This window comes from Carcharodon carcharias, chromosome 4, assembly GCF_017639515.1.
Source record: "Carcharodon carcharias isolate sCarCar2 chromosome 4, sCarCar2.pri, whole genome shotgun sequence".
NCBI lineage: Eukaryota > Metazoa > Chordata > Chondrichthyes > Lamniformes > Lamnidae > Carcharodon > Carcharodon carcharias.
This window is the reverse complement of record NC_054470.1, coordinates 134,835,404-134,857,012: the sequence shown is the minus strand read 5'-3', so window position 1 is coordinate 134,857,012 and position 21,609 is coordinate 134,835,404.

Genomic DNA, 21,609 nt, shown 5'->3' with positions numbered 1-21,609 from the left:
AACTAAAGCAAAGAAAGCTGAGGGGATATTTAGTAGAAGTTTTTAAAACTAAGAGAAATTCTCTTCGAGTAAATAAGGAAAGACTATTTCCTCAAGTTGGGGAATCAGTGAGTGATCATCAAATTAAAATGATCATCAAGAGAGTGAAAAAAGAAGTTAGAAAAAATGTATTTACATAGTGGATTGACGCACTTGCATGCTTTGCCAAAGGTAATAGTTGAGGCAAGGAGCATTGCAAGCTTTAAAAGAAAACGGGACAGATATTTGAATCAGATGAAGGGACAAGGCTATGGAGATAGAGCAGGGCTTTAGTTTTAGATCTAGCAAAGAGCTGCTGGAAAAAAATTATTTCCTGTGCTGTAAACTTCTTTGGTTCTATGCATGCAGATGCACGCACACTTATACTACCATCCATTCGACTTTAAAGCTTAGCAATTGTAATTGATGTAATAGCTTACATTGGCAATAATTGTGGGGCCAGGGTCAGGTATTACTTCTGACCCAATGAATGCACTGCTGGCAAAACCGCAGGGTGTACTTGCAGCTGTCTCACAGAGACTGCATTCAGTTGATTATCAGTGCTAGTCTGCTCATTAGTTCTCTTAAATTATATTTAAGAAAGGAACCTGTTTCTTCACATCATGCATAGTGTGTATTCATTTCACTCATATCAAATGGATATTAAAGACTAGGCAGGCTACTTAAGAACAGAAACCTTACAAGAGTCAATTTAGTTTCTCTGGCAGAGGGCAGTTTTCAGTGCTCTCCTCCATTGTGAGTTTGATGGTGGGAGGCATTTAATTGGGCGGAAGGGTGGTGGATGGGGATAATCTTTTAAATGAAAACCAAATCAACAAAATTGGGATAAATGTGGTGGATGGGGATGGTGCCACATTCCCATCTTGACCCTAATTAAATCCATGGTGGGAAGGCTTGTGAATGGCCTTTCCACCACTCTGCCAATTGAGGCTACAATTAATGGCCACTTAGGAGCCTTATCTTGCTGCTGCTGGCATTCACCCAGCAGTGGACGGGAAGCATGACAAGCAAACCCATACAATGTTTTTTGTGGGCTTTGTTGGGGGTGGGGGGGGTGGTTGGTTGGTGGTGGTTCCTCTTTCAAAGCCACTCAGTGCCTGATTGAGGGACCTAGCATCATGAAAGTTGGGGAGTGGCAGCTCTCAGTGAGCCCCCTCCACCCTTATTGCCAACATCCCTCCCTTGTGACTCTCACTCTGCAACCCACATCACGCCATCTTTGTGGCCTGGGCCCATGATGATCCTGGCTTTAAGTGAGTGTCATACCAGCAGCAGCCTCTGCCTCCCCAGTGGTGCTGCTGTTTAATAGAACTGTCAGTCTCTGATTGGCTGGCAGGTCGCGGCAGATGGGAGCTCTGCTCCCACAAATATAGTAACTACAAGCACAGGGTCAATTACTGGCAATGATTTAGACTACTGCTGCAGTTTCAGGTTCAGGGAGGGGATAGTTACAGAGCTGCTTTGCTTCAAGAAGGCACCCAGCATTGGACAACATTACAATGGTATTTGTGATGTACTTAGAATAGCAACTTGACTTAACAAAATATTCTATTGCTTTACCTTGGTAGTTTTCTTAAGGTCTATCACCTTGACCCATACTTTTGTCTCCTTCAGACTTCAATATTGCAATTGTTATGACCAGGTGAGAAGGGGTGAACTGGCTCCCCTCTATTCAACCTCCTCAGTTAGTCACAACAAAGGTTTAAGTTTCTTTTTCACAAGGATATGCCTTTCCCAAATCAGAACGTATTTGACTATTTAAGTTGTGAGCAATAAGGAGTCAATTGAACAAAGTTTTCTTGAGTCAAAGAAAGAGCAAATTTATTAAAACTAAACCAAGCATTCGGCCCTCATGTAGCCTTTAGGGCAACACACACACACATATACACCCACACACACACACACACACAAACTTACCAGAAATAAGGGCGTCAGAGTCAAATAAAAAGAAGGTAAAAGAATACATAAGTGTCCTTTGATTGCCCTTGAAGCATACCTTTTAAATGTTGCAGCTGATTTAGGTTAGTTGGTTTCTTGGATTAGGTCATATGTGAAAGATGTTGCAATTATTATGAGATTTCGGTTTGTTGGTAGGTTTCTGGTAGAATTGGCTTCTCGAACCAGCAACAGCCTTATTCTGAAAGAGAGGAAGAGAGCACAGCTCTCAGCTTGTTTCCTCTGCTGAAGCCTTTCTGGATACCACCTGTATCACTTGTAATCTCTCTCTAGTGGCTGGCAGCCTTGCCTTGAAATACTTTACCCATTGTGTATTTCCAAGAGGTTTTGGGTCTGTCTGTGGCAGCCATTGTTTCAATATCCAGTACTTTGCATTTTTTGATGTCTCTTCCTTAGACAGTTACAAGTTTTGATGGGTGTCTGGGTTATAGAAAATGTCTCTCTCTTCACAATCCCCTGAGGGTGATTTGTTGGTTTCTCACCTTCACCTTGGAATGTGGCTTTGCATTTTTAAGTGATTTGCTCTGTCCCAGTTCAAATTGTAAAACTTCCAGTCAGTTAAAAGTTGAAAAATCATATTTTCAAAAATAAAGAGGCATAGCCTCAGAACACAAAGTTCTCCTGTTTGACCTCTTACCCTGCACCCTCTATAAACTTCAGCCGATTGTCTATCCCACATCAATTCCTACTCACTTGTCACCCTATTCTCCCTGAAATATATCAGCTCCGGTTCCTCAATTTAATATTCTAACCCTCATGTTGAAATTCCTTCATGGTCTTGCCTGTACTTATTTCTGTAACCTCCTCAAAACCTATGGCCACCGCAACGCCCCCAGTACTCACTGTTCCTTTTGATTTTTATTTTTGTGCATTTGTCATGAACGTATAGTTATGATATTATAGATTTTGTAAAAAAAAACCTAATCTTTCTTTTAAATGGATACAAGGAGTCTAAAAAATGGCTGCCAAAAGTTTCCTGACCTACAGCTGCACTGTTTTACAAACTTCTGGGAGGTTCGACATGGATTGTGAGTAGACATATGCCAACATGTGAAGCCATTTGAAATTCAATGCACATTTCCACAATGATAGACAAAAACACATTGACAATAGCTTCCCTGGAGGTGTGAATAGCTCTTTCCTATCTCACCAAACATGGAAGAATGGGAGCCCTCAAGTTAATGGCTGAGACATTTAAAAGGTTCATTACCTTGGCTAAAAGACAATGGGTGGGACTATGCCCACAGACCTGGGCTAACCCATTACCTAATATGGAAGCATGATATGACAGTTTGCGATAGCAGCCATTTTTGTGTTTTTAAACTGTATAAAGAAGGCTGTAAGGAGCCATTTTGTGTGGCAGTGTGAGAGACAATACAAGCACGCAGCTGTCAGCTGACTCAGCCATGGGCCACATGTGAGAGCTGGAATTCCCTGCCATCAGCAGTTACAGAGTAAGGCATCCAGAAAATAATTCCTGGTCTGCTCAGAAGAAACAGGCAATGTCAAGTGTCTGTACCTGCAGTTTCCAGTAAGGAGGAAGCCTTTACTCTCTCCCCGCACCTGCTCTACCGAGTTGAGTCCACCTACAAAGGAAAACTCAGACTATTCAACGTCAAAAATCATCACAAACCATAACTCAACTTTCAACACTTCACTTTGGAAAGAAGGAATTCAAGCAATGATATCTCACAAAGACTGATTTTAAAATTTCATCTTTAAATATCTTTTTTCCTTTATCTGCATTTTAATCTTTGTATCTGTATTTTAGTCAATATCACTCATCACAACATTCTTCTCCATCTCTCTTCAGTCCAGCATTGGTAGTCATGCCTGATGGTACTCTGGAGTCCCTCCTTAAACTTCACCACCCTTCCAGCACTCCCTCCTCCTTGAAGACCCATGTCTTTGACCAAACATCACTTATAATATCTCCTTCTTTGGCTCAGTGCCCATTATTTGATTAAACCACCGTGAAGTGCTTTCCTGTGTAAATTCAATTTGTTGTGGTTGTACTTTCTCTGCACAAGTGCAGACATATATAACTAGCAGCATGGCAAATGGGAGAACTTGCAAAAACACTTTCATTTTTGTCATTTTCTAATCATGAAAAGTTAAAACATTGAAAAAAATGGCAAACCTAAAAAAGATCAAAAACAAATGATAAATTTGGGAGAGAAAATACATTGGTAAATGGAGAACTTAATTTTTACATCTCAGATGCGAGGTCTGAGTTTTGATTATTTAGTATCCACAAAGGATAATTTATTCTAAAAATGTACATGCAAATTCAACATTTTGTTAAACTAATTGACAGAGAAAAGGAAATTAGAATCATGCTATCAGTATATTTTTCATGATCCAATGGCAGTCTCTAACCAACTTTACTACACTTCCTGTCAGTACTGAAGTGGAAATGAAAATAAATTATGAAATTCCTAAGAAGTGTGAAGACATGCTCTATTCATTTGTTAATGACAAAAGATGAGTTGGCCTGCTCGTGTCAGTGTAAGTATTTTTGAAGAAAAACACAACAATTGAGTAAAAGGGGTTCTTTTGTTTTGCATCACGGCTGAGCCTAGGTTATATTGCTGGTGAAATTGTAGGATAATTACTGAATGGTAATTGTGGGGATGAAAAGGACCATTTTTGTATTTAAAATGCTGTCACAGTTCTATTTTACATAGAGGCTTGTCGTTAAATTTTAATCAGATACCTTTGGCTCATAATCCTGAAATTTTCCTTCAGACTGTGCTGAAGCAGAGGTATATTAAAATAGAAGTCTGAAACATCATCTGTAAAAAGCAGGTTTATGTGCTTACAATATTGAGGTTAATTAACCTGTTTGTAATAGGGAAAGATGGTGGGGAGGCAATATTGAGCACTGGATGTCCTCATCCAAGTAGCTATTGTTCATGTTTTAAATTTAGCAAATAACTTCAATAAACTATTTGACTGTGAGAAATATGGCAGCTGAACATGATTCTGATCTTGGCTAATGCCCACAACTGAATATTTGTCTATATATGATTGGAACCAGCAGTAGGAACTGAAGCAGGAGTTTTCCCTGCCTAGCCTTGGGATATTCAGATCAGTTGTGGTTAATTAACTCATTACCAGTCACTGAAGTTTGGGCTTTTTTTGCTTGCGTTGCTCTGCATCACATGATGCATTTATTTCCTGAGCTATTAGGAAAATCAGTAAGGGAAAGTTTGAAGCTTCAAGCATAAGAATGGGCATTTTTTTGGAACTATAAAAGCAGTCCTTCCCTTCTAGAAAAAAGATGTTTGATGAGGTATGAAAAGCGAACAGGGCAATATTGTTCATTTGATGCTTCAGAGTGAGAGTTGGATTGTGACAAATGTACTGAAGTAAAGACTAGTCTATGCTGTGTAAGGCAGATATTGATATCAGCTGGAAGAACAAAGTGAATAATGCTGAAGTAATACTTTTATGTAGTAACAGAACTGTGCTAAGCCATGAAGACTATGATGAGCAGGATCATTCCATCTGTGAAATTGTAAAGCTTAGATGTTGGAAATGTGTACAGAAGATTTGAATAAAAGAATGAAAACAAACTCCTTTGAAATAACCCCATATCCTCTCCATTACCAACACTATCTACATCCATATAATATAAAAGCAAAATACTGCGGATGCTGGAAATCTGAAACAAAAATAAAAATACCTGGAAAAACTCAGCAGGTCTGACAGTATCTGCGGAGAGGAATACAGTTGACATTTTGAGTCCGTATGACTCTTCATCAGAACTAAGGAAATAGAGAAATGAGGTGAAACATAAGCTGGGGGAGGGTGGCGGTGAGACAGGTAGAACTGGATAGGGGGACAGTGATAGGTGGAGGCAAAGAAGAGATTACCAAAGATGTCATAGACAAAAGGACAAAGGGGTGTTGACAATGGTGATATTATCTAAGGAATGTGCTAATGGGAACATTAAGGGTAGCAAGCAGGACAAGCTACTGGCAGATGGCCCTAGTGGAGGTGGGGTGAGGGGAAGGGATCGAAATGGGCTAAAAGGTGGAGATAAAACAATAGATCAAAATAAATTTTAAAATAGGTGGGAAAAGAAAAATATATTTTTTTAAAAATCAATGCTCTTCTCTCAGTTTCAGGAGAAGAATGCTCATAATGCTGCAGAGCGGGTAGGAATGGCAGAGGGCCGGCACAGTTAGCGATTCTCAGCCGCCTCGAGCAGGAAGCTCTGGATTTGGAGAAGCACCATGCGCCCAGGTCCAACGGTGTCAGTGAGGCTGGGGTGCCAAGGCCAGGTATGTATGGCCAACAGTGAGGTCACCATTTTTCTCCCAACAGCCATAGCAGTGCTGAATGTTCAGTGATTTAATTTTGCAACATGGCTTGACCATTGCTTATAGGAGGATGAGCATATAATGATCTGGGGGACAGGGATAAACTTTGTCATTCTCTCCACGTTAACTGATTCACTGTCCTTGTTCTTCCTTTCAGCATAAGCGAAGCAGGGCCGGGAGGAGGAGCAGCAGAGGGCCACTCTCACACCTGAAGGCCCTGAAGTCTCATCAGCGTCACACCATCTCTGCCAGGCAGTCACCAGCGCAGATACTAGCACCTCAGTGGAAGTTAGAACATCGGCTAGTGTCCTGGGGCACAGCGGTGAGGGCACTTCACAGTCACTGGTAGTAAATCCTAACTTTCGGCCCTATCATCTCCTTTGAGAAGCTAGCATTGAATCTCCTGCAGATGGAGGAGGTTGAGGTAGTTAGTGAAAAAGAGGTAGCTAAGCAAAGGCTGCAGGTACATGGTGACATTCTGGTTCTCTTCGTTCTCACCCTGCTTTACACTGGTTCACCTGAGAAAACCATAATGAAAGACTTATGTGAACTTGGTTCCTCAGTAACTGATTGTAAGTTCTCTCCCTCTTATAAACATGTCTGAGAAAGAAGAAACAGTTGAAGGTAAATCAAGAACTAGGTCTCTCTTCTCCAGCCCTCGCAGTGCTTTATTGCCTGCACTGTTAATCATTTTTCTCCTCCCAAGCAGCAGCTCAGGTGTCATCTGTTGGCGTTGGGCATTTGAGATGGGAGGCTTGGTTGGAGTCATTAGAGTAAGCCAGAAAGAAATGCACAGGAACATGCACCAATTATGAGGGGGTAGAAATGGCTGGGCTGGTACATGAGGACAAAGATGCTGTTTTGGAGGTTTAGTGTCTAGTGCCCCTCAGCTAAATCACATTCAGAGCACCTCAAAAAAATTAAATCTAAAGGTCAAATTTGGGTGAAACTTAAATATTTGGTAAAAGAACTTGACATGGTTCAGTTCAAGATTCTGAGTTTTTAATTGGGGTTGGGCTTTGCTCCTCAGTGTGTTTTCCATCTCCCTCGTTATTTAATTAATTCTGCTACCCCAAGTTTATGTCCTTTGCACAAAGCATTGCCTGCAAGCTGAGAATGTAGTTTGGGAAACTGCTCCCGTAGTTCCTGAGTTTGAGCCTTTACCTCCCATCTCATAACACTGCTTATATTTAAAAGTACCTGGCCACAAAATAGTGTACTTGTGAGGATTTTCCTTTTAAATTACTGAAAGTTGGCACACTAGCTATTTAAATGTTTTACTTACCTAGCAAAGGAAGGCTAAAAAAAAGCATAGGCAAACAAAAATGAATAGATCAGCTATTTGTACCAGGGTCAAATTAGACCATTTCCCTTGTGATATGTTCACAAGAAAATGACTTTTATGGTGATTTAAGTTACAGATTTTATTGTGAAGCCCAGGGATTATAACAGAATTTATTACAAATCTTCAGTTCCCTTGTCATTCAGCGTACTTTGTTTTTAATGCCTGGGTGTAACGTACATTGGTGAAAAAAGAATGGTGGGTAGGAGTACATGATCAATATGGAACCAGTCCAACTTTCCTTTCCTTCAATTTAGTAGCTCAAAAATTGGGCAGACTCCAATATGGGTATGCAATCTCCTCTTTCAATCTGCCTCTCTTCTGGACTGTTGCATAGTTTTAATGCACAACAGATTAAAAACTCTTTTACATTAAATTTTCACTTGTTCAACAAAATGAAAAAATTACAGTTTGCAATGTGACTTTAAAAACAGCTGATGAGATTAATCCAAATGTAGCAAGATAAAAAAGACATGAATGTACTTTCTGGTTCCATTTTGGTGGGCAGTTTCCCTGGCTATCCCTGGTCTATTATTTTCTCCAGGGTGCTACCTTAGTATGTCATGTATTTGAAGTAGAGTTGCTGTTAATATCCAATGTAAAAAGGATAAGCAAACAGCCTGTAGTACTGAATTAGCCAATTGTTAAAAAACAATCACTTGATCCTCAGGTTTGTTCCAGACAGGTTAGAAATCCAGAAATGTGGATTGCCTGAATTCAAGATTGTTGTAGGGTGGCCGAGTTATACTATTAATGATAGAGTTTATCTGCAGACACTTCTTGGGTGGAAACATTAAGTTTATTTACAAGATACTCAGCAGCAACTACACGTGTGCTTTCAACTCCAACTCTATTTCTATACTGACTGCTGAGGTAACCTGCAGTACTCTCCTATTGGTTTCTACAGATCATGTGATCTTCCTTAACAAGTATTATTCTTAAAGGTACATTACACACTAAATAAAACTACAAAGGCCTACTTTCTGTATCTTTTTGGGGGATAAAACAGCATCTGGCCACACTTAGAATTTGGATTGGATGTTTCATATACTCCTATTAATTATAGCAATTTTAATGCCTGAATTGACAAATGCTGAATTCTACTAAGTGTTCAAATAAGTATCTTTCTAATGGAATTGGTAGACAGCAGCAACAGAGACTGGCTAATTTATGCCAATGACAAGAATGAAAGATGCTAATTGGAAATGTTCACTCTTAGCTTATCCAGGATTTTAAAATTTAGTGATGAACTTCAAAAGAGGCTGGTCTGTAATGTTGTGCCACAGAAATAACAGTCTGGGTTATAAGATCCTTTCTAATGTGCCACTATTGCCATCCTAACATACTACTGCAGGGTGCCTCCAGTTATATGAAAGATATAATTTAATTCTACTGTGATGTGTAAACAATTATTTTCTTTCAGTAAATAAAACTAGATTCTAGCTTCTCCAATAGCACGGTAGGTAAATGCATCACGTAATATAGTATTGAAATATACAGGCCTGGAAGATGCCCAAGTTCAGTCTTTGGTCTGTGTTCAGTGGCATGATCTCAACCTGCCTCATTTCTAATGGAGGGTCTACCCTGTTCTTTCTTTTTACTGGCTGACCTGCTGTGTTGTTCCAGAATTTTTTGATTTTATTTCATGCCTTGGATTGAGTGATATAGCATTAGAAAACTTTGTTAACTATGGTGCATTGATGCCTATTGAGATGTATTGTCAGGAAGTAGAATTTTTAAATGTATCGGTGTAAGACTTGACTTTGCATAACAGCTTTATAAATGTCTTTTCTTTAAAGCAGTATTTTATTTGTATGCTTCACTTTTCTTGGACTTATCCATTCACTGCAGAGAGTACAAAGAAAAAAGCCATTGAAGTTTCTTCAATGTAATTCTACTTCTGCAGGTGACCAGAGGCTACAAGAGAGTAACCTCAGATCAACAGTTTCAGCAAGAGTTAGGTTCACAGCTAGCAACACCTTGTTTACCGTGAACCTAGCTGGTAAATTTTAAAGGGCACAATGTAAAATTGCAGATTTCCCATGTGAGTGTGGGAAAATTGTGCAGTACCTGAATTCACTCTGAAGGAGTGAAATCCCTTGCATTTGTCAGGTAAATAATTACATAGTTGTTGAGATTATTAAGGAATCAACTATGAGATCTTTTAGTCCTGAATCTTGAATTTCCCATTCACAGAAGATATTTCCCAACCTGTCTGCATCTCACCAGATCAATGAGGTGAGTGCACAGTGGGCAGAGTTTCTTCAGTGGAACTGACAATCTGGGAAGGATTTGATCAGTTACACTGTAGAGCTCTAGCTATGTCCATTGAAATACCACACTTCAAAGCACTTCTTTCAGAGAGAGCTTTCACTGCTTAACAGGTGATTGACAACTTCTTGGAAGTCACTTCACCTGTCTAGCACTGTACTTCCCTGCTACTAGCCTTCACCATGGAGCAGCGTATGCTTCTCTGAAGATTTAAGAGCAGAAGCCACACCATGGCCAACGGTCCAGCAAGAGCAACACCAGCAGCAAAGCCAGCTGCCTCCTCCTCAATCGAATGCCCTTAAACCAAGTTCCAGCTTGAAGTAGGTGAGACCCCAACACAGGATCTGCATACAGAGAATTAGCCATATAAATACTCTGGCGACAAGAGCAGGTCAGAAGCTGGGAACTCTGTGGTGAATAGTTCTTCTTAGGCAGTCCCTCGGGACCGAGGATGATTTTCTTTTACTCCGGGTTTGTGGGTCCTGAGGTGACTTAAAAGTTTAATGCTGCATCCGCACACTCTGTTAAAGGTGGGGCAGGTAGTGTTTGATGAGGCAGGTGGGAACTTGCCTCCTAATTCCCCAAAGCCTGTCCACCATCTACAATACACAAGTCAGGAGCATGACAGAATACTTGCTACTTGCCTGGATGAGTGCAGCTCCCACAACACTCGAAGCTTGACATCATCCAGGACAAGGCAGCCTGTCCATCACCTTAAACATTCACTCCCTTCACCGCCAACACACAGTGGCAGCAGTGTGTACCATCTATAAGTTGCACTACAGCAACTCACCAGGCCTCTTTTGACACCACCTCTCAAACTCACGACCTCTACCACCTAGAAGGACAAGGGTAGCAGATGCTTGGGAACCTCACTGCCTGCAAGTTCCCCTTCAAACCGCACATCATCCTGACTTGGAAATATTTCGCTGTTCCTTCACCACCCCTGGGTCAAAATCCTGGAATTGCCTTCCTAACAGCACTGTGGGTGTGCTTACACCACACAGACTGCAGCGGTTCAAGAAGGCAACTCACCACCACCTTCTCAGGGCAATTAGGGATGGGCAGCAAATACTGGCCTTGCCAATGATGCTCACACCCCATGAAAGTATTTTAAAAAAAGGTCTCTCAACATGTCTGAGCACCAGTCCATCAAGAGGCCTAAATTGACATGGCAACCATTTGTATCAAGATCAATCAATCAGATGGGCACATATTGACATTGGGTGACAAGGTGCCTATCACTGTGGGGCCACTACCACTAACCACCACCCCTGCCCCCCACTATTTCTGCTTCTTGCCAAGTTGCGTGCTCTCTTCTTCTGTGAGGAGAGAAAGTAGAGAGTTGTGGGTGCTCATAGTGCGTTTTCTGTAAAGGAGGGGTGGATACCATTTGTTGAGAGTGACTGTGAAGTATGGATGCATGAGGGCATTAGGCTGAGGGTGAGTGTCAGTGATTGCTATTCAAATGGGGATATGAGAGGGTGCCTTGAGAGAGAGAGAAATGTGTGGAGCAGCAAGTTATAGTGGTTTGAGGAGTACTGTGCAGGAAAATGCCGGGCAAGTCAAAGTGTGGGGTCTGCCACTTGTAAGTGTTACATCACTCAACTATCTTGAGCTCCTGAGGTCCTGGATCTTCATGGTGCACTCGCTCCAGGTTGGAGGGATGACACTTCTGCTGTTGACTCTCTCACCACTTCCATGTTTGCTTGGTGGAAAATTGTTCTCTTCCTCCTGTCTTTGGGAGATTCTCAGATCCTGCCCAGAAGATTCAGATAAGAATGAAACCCCAGGGAGCAGCCTTCCAAGGTCTCCTCTTCATTCCCCTGATTGCTGTGACATAAAAATCAAAATAAGCTTTTCTAACCCATGGCTTTGCCTCTTTAATTAGAAATCCTGCTTTGACTGAATGGATGAGTTCCCCACCCTCCCTCCCTAATTGGTCAGGGAGTCCAGAGTGTTTGGGTTTTGAAATGCAATCATTACTAAGTGCACTACCTGGCTTGCCATAGTCATGTGACCTCTGCCATGAGGGAATGTCTGGGGTCAGCTGTGATACAAGCAGTTCATTAAAATCTCTAACTGTGAGAAGACACTGAGGAAACGCTGCTGTCCTTAAACTTGAAACATACTGTCCAGAAGTTGAGATAAAACAGTTTTTTGAATCCTGAAAATTCTTCAGAGAAGACACTGAGAACCCAAGCATGTTCAAATCTGCAAAAAAGCTGCTGAAACAGGACAAAGGAAAAGCAAATACTGACTGAAGGCTGCAAATAAAATATTGGCTGCAAAGAAGACAGCTCAGAAAAGTTCAAAGCTGTTAAAGAGGACAAAGGATAAGCAATAACATATCAAAGGCTGCAAGTAAGTACTGGGTGACTGAACATGGAAACTTTGTAACCTTTCTAATCACCACTCCAGCAGAAATGAACAGTGACAAGTGGAAGAATTGGCCGTTTTTCCACTTGCAATAGCAAAACTACAAGATTGCAACAGACTTAATTAATAGATTAACTAATAAGAGTAGCCACACTTTTAACACTACTGGGAAGTATACACTGCTTTGTATATTCTGCTACAAAGAGTATACCACCCTAAATTTAACTGACAAACAAAGAAAAAAGACAGCAGCAATTTTGAAAGCCTTGAACAAATGCTTTGGCTCCTGAGTGAACATTACACATGATCACTATGTCTTCAACACTAGAGCTCAGGGTGAAAACAAGACCATTGAATGGTATGTGATAGTAGTAAAGCAGCTTGCAGAATTTGGACAGCTAAAAGATGATCTGACTAAAGGTAGATTAGTCTTTGGGGTGTGAGACCCCTCGGTGAGAGAGAATCTACTGATACTAAGAAAAGCAATAGACATGTGTAAAAATGCAGAAGTTCTGAAACACCAGCTAGAGCATATGTATGGCAGAGCAGACCAGGAGATGTATGATACTGAGAGACATTCCAGGATGAAAGTGCAGAACAGTCGCAGACAAAGGGTAGGGATGTAAATACTCTAGAGGATAGCATACAAAGGAAAAGAAGGATTGCCCAGCATGGGGAAAGCAGTGTTTTAATTGCAAGAAGCAGAATCATTTTGCACACAAGTGTTTGCCTAGAAAGAATCAAAACAAGCCTATATAGATGGCCACTGGAGAGACATCTGCAGGTTGGTTCCATAAAGTCTATAGGCAACAAATGGTTTGTGACTGTTAAAATGATGACCGCAGAGGGAGAGAATCAAATGAATGATAGCTGGTATATCATGCAACATAATGACCCATCATAGACATGTGCAAAGTGGCACAACATGGCAATCTGAAGATTAAACTCTCAAAAGTGAGGTTGATGCTAAATGACAGCATGATACTTATGCTGAGAGGACAAATTAGTCTGAGAGTCCAATGCAATGGCAAGAAGGAAGATTTAGATTCTCAGATCATGGTTGGGATGCATCAGCCACTCATCTCAGCCGGAGTAAGTCTAAAGCTAGGGCTGGTAACGTTGAACGTGCCAACAGAAAAAGGGCAACAAAAGACCCCAGAGAGAGGGAAATGTACCATGCTTGTAGTCCGAAAATGAAAACAGACTCAGTGGGTGGGAACAGGTGCTGCCTGGGAGTGTGATCTGTGGGTGGGTGGAGATGCAGGTCAGCTTAGATGGACACCTAAAAGCGAAGCTCAGCAGGCAGCATTGAAAATGCTCAGGACATTGAGATGCGTGTGATTGGGGGAAAGATCCACATGCATGGGAGAGAGCTTGCACAAAGCTCTGAAAACCCCTGCCACACACACACACACACACACACACACACACACACACACACACACACACTTCTCCCTCCTGAATCAGCCTTTGGCCGGCTGCATGCAGCTGAACTGCTAGTCAGGAGGGGTGATGCGGGGGAGAACTCGGAAAGCTTGTAAATGAAGCTGAAAGACACCATTACACATTATTCAGTGAAAGTGAATATATTTTCAGATTCTAAAGTGACAAAATGTGTTCATTAGTGCAACCAACTGTGATCAGAATTTCTTAACTTTTCTAGGCCTAATACTTCTTTTAGGTGCTGCCCTGACATCCGCAGCAGGGGTGGAGACAGCCTGTACAATGGTTGGCTCTGTTGCCTCTGATGACTTTGGCATGGGCCCTCAGGAGAGCCAAGGCCTTGGGGGCCCCGGCTTGCTTTAGTTGTGGGCCAGCTGTTCCTTCTGCGGTGACAAAGGATGAGGTTGAGGTGGGTCACAGGTAAAGAGGACCTGGAGGGAGTGGACAGCACCTGAGATTCCTGAATGGATGAACCAGGGGTTTCCAGCTGCTTTGGCTGCCCAAGGGCTCCGGCCTGACTCCTTGAGTGGAAGGAGCACCTGAAGGGATTTAAAAAAAAAATTCATTCATGGGACGTGAGCACTGCTGATTAGGCCAACATTTATTGCCCATCCCTAATTGCCCTTGTTCAGAGGGCATTTAAGCATCAACAACAGTGCTATGGGTTTGGAGTTATGTGTAGGCCAGACCAGGTAAGGGCAGCAGATTTCCTTCCCTAAAGAACATTAGTGAACCAGATGGATTTTTATGATAGTCAATGACAGTTTCATTGTCATCACCAGACTTTTAATTTCAGATCTTTATTGAACTCAAATTCCACCATCCCCAGAGCATTATCCTGGGTCTCTGGATTATTAGTCTAGTGACTATCACTATGCCACCAACTCCCCTGTTTTCCCCCTCATGTTGCCACTGCAGGAAGTCACCAATGGCTACCACGATGGTCTGCGTGCATCACTATGTTCAGCTGGACCAGGGTCTTCATGGTGTTCACCATCCTTCCCATAGAGACCTCCAGCTGTGCACATGAGAGCACCACTTCATCAGAGAGCAGGAAGACGCACTCCTTTGACTCATGTGCCACCCTGAGGGCTTCCAACAGCTTTGTGATGTTCCCCCGCCTTCTGCTGACTCTCCACAATGAGTTGGAAGGCCAAATCCAGAGACTCGTCACCTGACTTGGACCTCACAGATGCCTATTCCCCAGCAGTCCTCCAAGTGCTGGGGAGCTTGGCTGAACCTGTCTCCTTCAGTTGCGGACACATCTGTGTGGTAACCACCTGATTGTGAACCCGACCCGAGCCTGCTCTAGGTCTAGGTCCCACCGAGGTGCATGTCTCTGCGTTGCGACTGGCGGGTAGTTCATTTGTTATCCTGCCTACTACTGCACTTGGAGCAAAATCATCCCAGATCTGCACTGTGTGCAGTGCCAGTACAGAGACTGACCAGTTGGTAATTCATGAGAACAATGCGTCTATATAGGATAACTTGGTAAACTCAGTTACACATGATTCTGCATGCAACTTTTTCTTTAGTTTGCTAGGAAATGGGGAATGTTTGGGTCTTTTGTTCGGTATGAAAAAGGAGATATTTGGGTTTTGAAATGCAATCATTACTAAATGTACTACCTGACTTGCCATGGTCATGCAACATCTGCCATGAGAGAATGTCTGGGGGCAGCCATGATGCAAGCAGTTCAATAAACCCTCTCACTGAGAAGAGAATGAAGAAGCACTGCTGTCCTTAAACTTGAAACACAGAGGTGGAATGTTAATTGGCTTTGAGTGTGCTGCACAGGGAATCGGGTTCCAAACCTGAAAACTGTCCTGCTGTTGAGCCAGGAACAATGGCAAGGTTCCTCCCAATGTCTGCTGAAATCATGTGTCGTACTTTTGTGGCCTAAAATAGGCCTTACAGTCATCAAAGGCTACTTTTATTTGCTTTACAATTCTCAGGCTAAAACAGAAGTATGATTCCCACTAGTGGAGCAGCAGTGTGCTGTTTGAAGGTTACACTGGTTCTATGAAGTGAGTGCTCTTGCTGCTCTTCCACAGGTCTGGGTGACCAGCTATATTATTTTAATGACTCACATCTGCAAATCACTGCTGGAATCTCTAGATTATAATGTTCTAAGTTTATGGTTAAGATCACACAGCCAAAAAAATTACAAAAATTTAAACTTAACTTTATAAAATGACCATGAGATTCAACGGATCCTGAGCATTTCAAAAGGAGGTTTCTATATCACATTAGTGTTATATCCAGTGTTTCCTCCATGATGGCTGACATTTCGCTCCTTCAGAGTGTTTGAACTGACTCCAGAGCGATGTTGTCACTTTGTCTTGTTTTGAAGAGGACAAATTGCACCCTAAAGCAGCAACAAGATGCACCTGTCACTCAGGATAGACAGGATAATAACATTTAGTCACCTTGCTTACGCTGATGAGTGTCTTACAAATAGCAAAGGGACTTGTAAGTTTTGGCTGTGCAGTAAATATTTTTGATGAAAAAGCATTTAGAAAATCTTTTTGTTTGAGGAGACACGGAAGCCAGAAGCATCATTTGTGGCATTTTCATTGCAACAACTTTGAAATGAATTTCTGTGAAGATTCTCCTGATTGATTTTCTGCCAAAGTTATAATGGACAATGGAAATCTCAGAGAAACAGCATGAAGGACCAGGGTTATGGTGACGATCAAAAGAATTCCTGCAGGAATGCACCTGCAATATGTCCAATGCCCATATGCAATTCAAAGCTATTAGGCCAGGATTCCTGCCCCTGAGGCGGCTGCGCAGAGTTGGGAAATATCCTGCCTGCCCGCACCTACCTCAGGGAATAAATGACCCAGATGGAGGATCTTCATTCCATGAGGGCTGGAGAGTGGATGGAGTCAGCACCACCCCGGATGCAGATTGGAGGCAGCCATAAGGGCTGCTGAGTGCCAAGAGATCTGGTTAAAAGGTCCATCTTTGTTCTCTGGGCTTCCTCTCAGTTGTTTTCTTGAACGTTAGACCCTCTAGTCCTCACCCCACACACCTCACATCCTCACCCACTCCCCAAGCCCATATATGCCAACTCATGCCAAGCCATGCTCCTCACCCAACCCATGGTCCCTTATAGCCCCTATTCCAACTTAGTGCCAACTCATGACCAACCCCCCGACCAGCCTTTTCCCTTACACCCTCCATGCCAACTCACCCAGTATCCACCATGGGAAGACCTCAGGAACCATGCTGGGATTAAATAAAATAAAGGCCAGGATTTTACAGCCCTCCCGCAGTGTGTCTCCCCTCCACCCCCCCCCCCCCCCCCCCCCCCCCGGCAGTGGATGAGACAAGCCATTTAAGTCTCCATTCAGTTTGGCGGGACTGTAATATCCCATTGGGTGGGAGGAGCTGTAAAATTCTGGCCAAAATCTTCAATATCTATAGATATGCATGTAGGCACACATACACAGGCACACACACATTCGATACTTTTGAAATTCCCTCAAGTACTTAAGCCCTCATGTATTCATAACTCCACATTAAAGGCAGCTAATTCTTCAATAACCCCTTTTGAGCTATCAATGAAACTGTGAACTTAAAGCCCTTGCACTGTGATAATAGGCTCTGGAAAGCAGTCCATCATTAATAATGCTATAAAGATAGGTAGGATTATGTCATTAAGCAGCTATCGAAACTGCTAGAACAAAATATTTCAATTCCCAGGCAGTTTTTAAATTTTTACTTTGAAATACTTAAATAACTAGATGGACTGACAGTTCTACAGACCTTATCCACCCTTTGTGAGCATTTATATCTGCTCCAAAAATTTGTAACACTCACACTGCAGGATAAGGCCCATGCTGCATTGAGAGTAGGGTCGGTTTCAGCTCAGTACTGATTTTCCCACATGTGGGAATCCTATCCCACCCATTTTTCCTACCCCTTCCCAATGCCCAGGGGTGAAAATAGGATCTATTGGAAATGAGGGCAGAACTTGTAATTCCAGGTCCTGCCTGTAATTTTGAAAGGTCCCTGGAGTCTCCACAGCTCTGCCAAACTCTGGGCCTTTATGTCATGAAGTTTTGTATTTAGAAATAGACATAAGAGTTTTACAATAATTTTTCTATGAAAATGCCCATATCCTAACACACAAGTCCAGTTCTCTGACCACCCCTATGCTTGCTGATTTTTAAAAAATTTTTCACCGGATGTGCGCATCATTGGCTAGGCCAGCATTGGTGATGGTGAGCTACCTTCTTGAACCGCTGCAGTCCCTGTGGTGTAGGTACACCCACAGTGCTGTTAGGGAGGGAGTTCCATGATTTTGACTCAGCGACACTGAAGGAATGATGTAATATTTCCAAGTCAGAATAATATGTGGCTTGGAGGGGAATTTGTTGGTGGTGGTGTTCCCATGTATCTGCTGCCCTCGTCCTTCTAGTTGGTAAAGGTCATAGGGTTAGAAGGTGCTGTTGAAGGAGCCTTGGTGAGTTTCTGCAGTGCACCTTGTAGATGGTACACATTGCTGCCACTGTGTGTTGGTGGTGGAGAGAATGGGTGTTGAAGCTGGTGGATGGGGTGCCAATCAAGTGGGCTGCTTTGTCCTGGATGGTGTCAAGCTTCTTCAGTGTTGTTGGAGCTGAACTCATCCAGGCAAGTGGAGAGTATTTCATCACAGTCATGACTTGTGCCTTGTAGATGGTTGACAGGTTTTGGGAGTCAGGAGCTGAGTTATTCACTGCAGAATTCCCAGCCTCTGGCCTGCTCTTGTAGCCAAATTATTTATAAGAATATTCCAGTTCACTTTCTGGTTAATTTTAACCCTCAGGATGTTGATAGTGGGGGATTCCATAATGGTAATGCCATTGAATGTCAAGGGGAGCTGGCTAGAATCTTTCTTGTTGGAGATGGTCATCGATGGGCGCTTGTGTGGCGCAAATGTTACTTGTCACTTATTAGCCCAAGCTGAATGTTGTCCATGTCTTGCTGCATATGGGCCAGGCTGTTTCTGATTTACATTGGCTCCTGGTCCAGCAATATAACAAATTTAAAATTCCGATTCCTGTGTTTAATTCCTTCTGAAGACTCACCTCTCTCTCTGTAGCCTTTTCCATCCCGACAAACCTCCAAGATATCTGCGCTCTCCCAATTCTGTCTTCATATACACCCTTGATTTTAATCACTACACATTGGCAACTGTCCTTTCAACTGCTGAGGCCCTAATCTCTGGAATTCCCTCCTTGAACCTCTCTGCTTATCTATTGCTATAAGCTGCTCCTCAAAACCTACCTGTTTGAACAAGCGGTTACCTGTCGTCATATCTGATTGTGGCCTGGTGTCAAATTTTGTCTGATAGCACTCCTTTGAAGAACTTTACAGATTTTACTTCTTAAAAGCAGTATATAAATACCAGTAGCTGTGGTTTTTGTAGCCCCCAGTTCAGCATCTCCACCAAACAACCTAACTTCCAATCATACAGTTTTCGCCCCAGTACTCCATTATCAGCCTCAAGTATGTGCTCAAGTGCTGAAGTGGGGCATGAACCTTGACCTAATAAACAACACTGTTATCACCGAGCCCCAAGTTGACAATCAAGATTAGAAAAGTTGAAGAAAATGAAAACATGTAATGAAACAATAACAATATAAAGTTAGGGATGCAAAGTATAAGACAGAATGTACTTTATCTGATTTCTCAGCCAAATTGCATTTGGTCTGTATGTTTAATAATGCCTACACTACATCATCATCTGCCTTTATTTTTCATAGGACACAAGGATGCTATTAGTTCTTCACCATTGGTGACACCATTAATATTCTGTTTTCGAAAGATATACCTCTGGTTGGTCACCCAAGGTAAATACTCAATCTCCAAGTAGACTGCAAGACAGATATATTTCTTTTGTCAAAAGTTAGTTTATGTAAACAACAACTTGCATTTATAGATGCACATTTACATCTGTTCCACTTTATTTTTACTCCTTGAGACAATTTCCTATGTTAAAGTTACAAAGGGATAGTTGGCAGAGATGTCTGTGAGTATGTTTGAAAAGATGGGGGGCCATTTACTTTTTCTGTTGAAAAGAGATGAGGAGAGACAATGGGGATTATGCATATAGAACTGGATCTTATGGGAGTGTCCCTGTCCCAGTGCACAAATCAAGGGTGAGCCCATATCCACTTTAATGGCTCCCCCAGATGCCATTTCTCCCTCTCTCCGCTAGTCCCGCAAAGCGAGGAAGATGCTTGCTCATGGATTACGTTCTGTGGCAAATGTTATAATATGCTTTTAAGGGATAGTGGCATGCCATCACTTTAAGGGAAGTGTGTCATGTGATCCAGCCTCAGTTTCACTTTGGCCTGGAGCAGAACGCAGCAGACACAGCTCTGTTGCTGATGCCCTCATGCTTTCTGTCCATATATACCTGGTTACATGTGCCTAGCATTAATAAATGAACCCACAAAGCATTTCAATAAACCCTTAGAAGTAATTGGTGTCTTTATATCATTATAACACACAGACAACATGGTGTGCAACCATGGTTCATTTTAAACGACAGTGCTCAGCCTGGCAGAAAGATTAAGTACAGGTACAACATGGTGAACAGTCTTAGATCATGTTACATGGCATGAGATGACCCTCGACGTTTTAGTCAGATGGCAACGGAGTCGCAGCATCAGAGAGTGTTAAAATCACAGCTTGGTGACAGCACAGAAAACCTTTGAAGACACAGTGTCAGGTGCAAGACTCTTAAACAGGGTGTATCATTCCCCTCTAAGGTCTGGACCCTAAATAAGTATCAATGACGTGAAACAACTTTGGATACAAGTTCCATGTTGTGAAAAATCTTTATTAACCCACTAAGCAATGGTACACGCTTACAACACCATTTGCTTAGTAAGAGTCACGTGCTGGAGCTCATTCCTGGGTGGTCAGTCTGCTGAACTAATTCTTTTGCACGACTTCCTGTGACTGACACAGTCATGCTTTCCATGCTGCAGCTGCGATGACCTTGTGGGCACTGGATTTATATTGCTTTCTGACCCTGGTCCCTTGACATATGAGGTAATACCTTGAATCGGGTCATCTGGGTTTCAGTGCCTTATCAATCCCACCATGGCTATGCAAGGCCACCTGCATGTGGTTATTACCTGACCTCAACAGGGGGAGGCTGGTCTCCAGGTGCATACCAGCAATCTGAATCTTGATAAGGCATGAAGATAGCCATTTACACATATCCAGAGAGGCCATTGTCTGAGAGTTGTTGTAGACAGATTGTCTGGATGCAATTAGTCTGGACCACCTCTTTTGTGACATGTCTGACATGTTTATGTGCATGTATGTGTATCTCTGTTCAGTTAAACTGTCTTTATTTTTCAAAAGTCCAATATGAGCCCCAGCAACAATCTCTTTGGTCAGAATTCTTCTTCCTTTGCCCCGATGTCGTTTTCACTCCATGTTCCTATCACCTGGCAAGCTCCACACGCTGGTCTACACCACAACTGGGTTATGTTTTAGATGCAAATAGAAATACAAGTGATATTAAAAATGCCTTACAGCATAACAGAAGTACAAGAGATATCAAAATGCCTTAGACGGGATAGTGCTCCAATAAAGAACTGGTAAGCAGATGGATCCCTCGCAGTGATATTGCAGTGCATAGTCAGTTCAATGAATGGGACAGCCAATTGAGAGGACCAGCACCAGCTTAGCTCATTCCAGAAAAGTGAGTGACCAGAGTGTGGGCTGGATTGATAGCGAGCAAGAGGCAAACAAAAAAACTCATAAAATTCGGGCCAGTGAAGGTTGTGATTATAATGGGCAGAGCTTCAGAAAAGTGCTTGAATGTGGATACAGCAGACA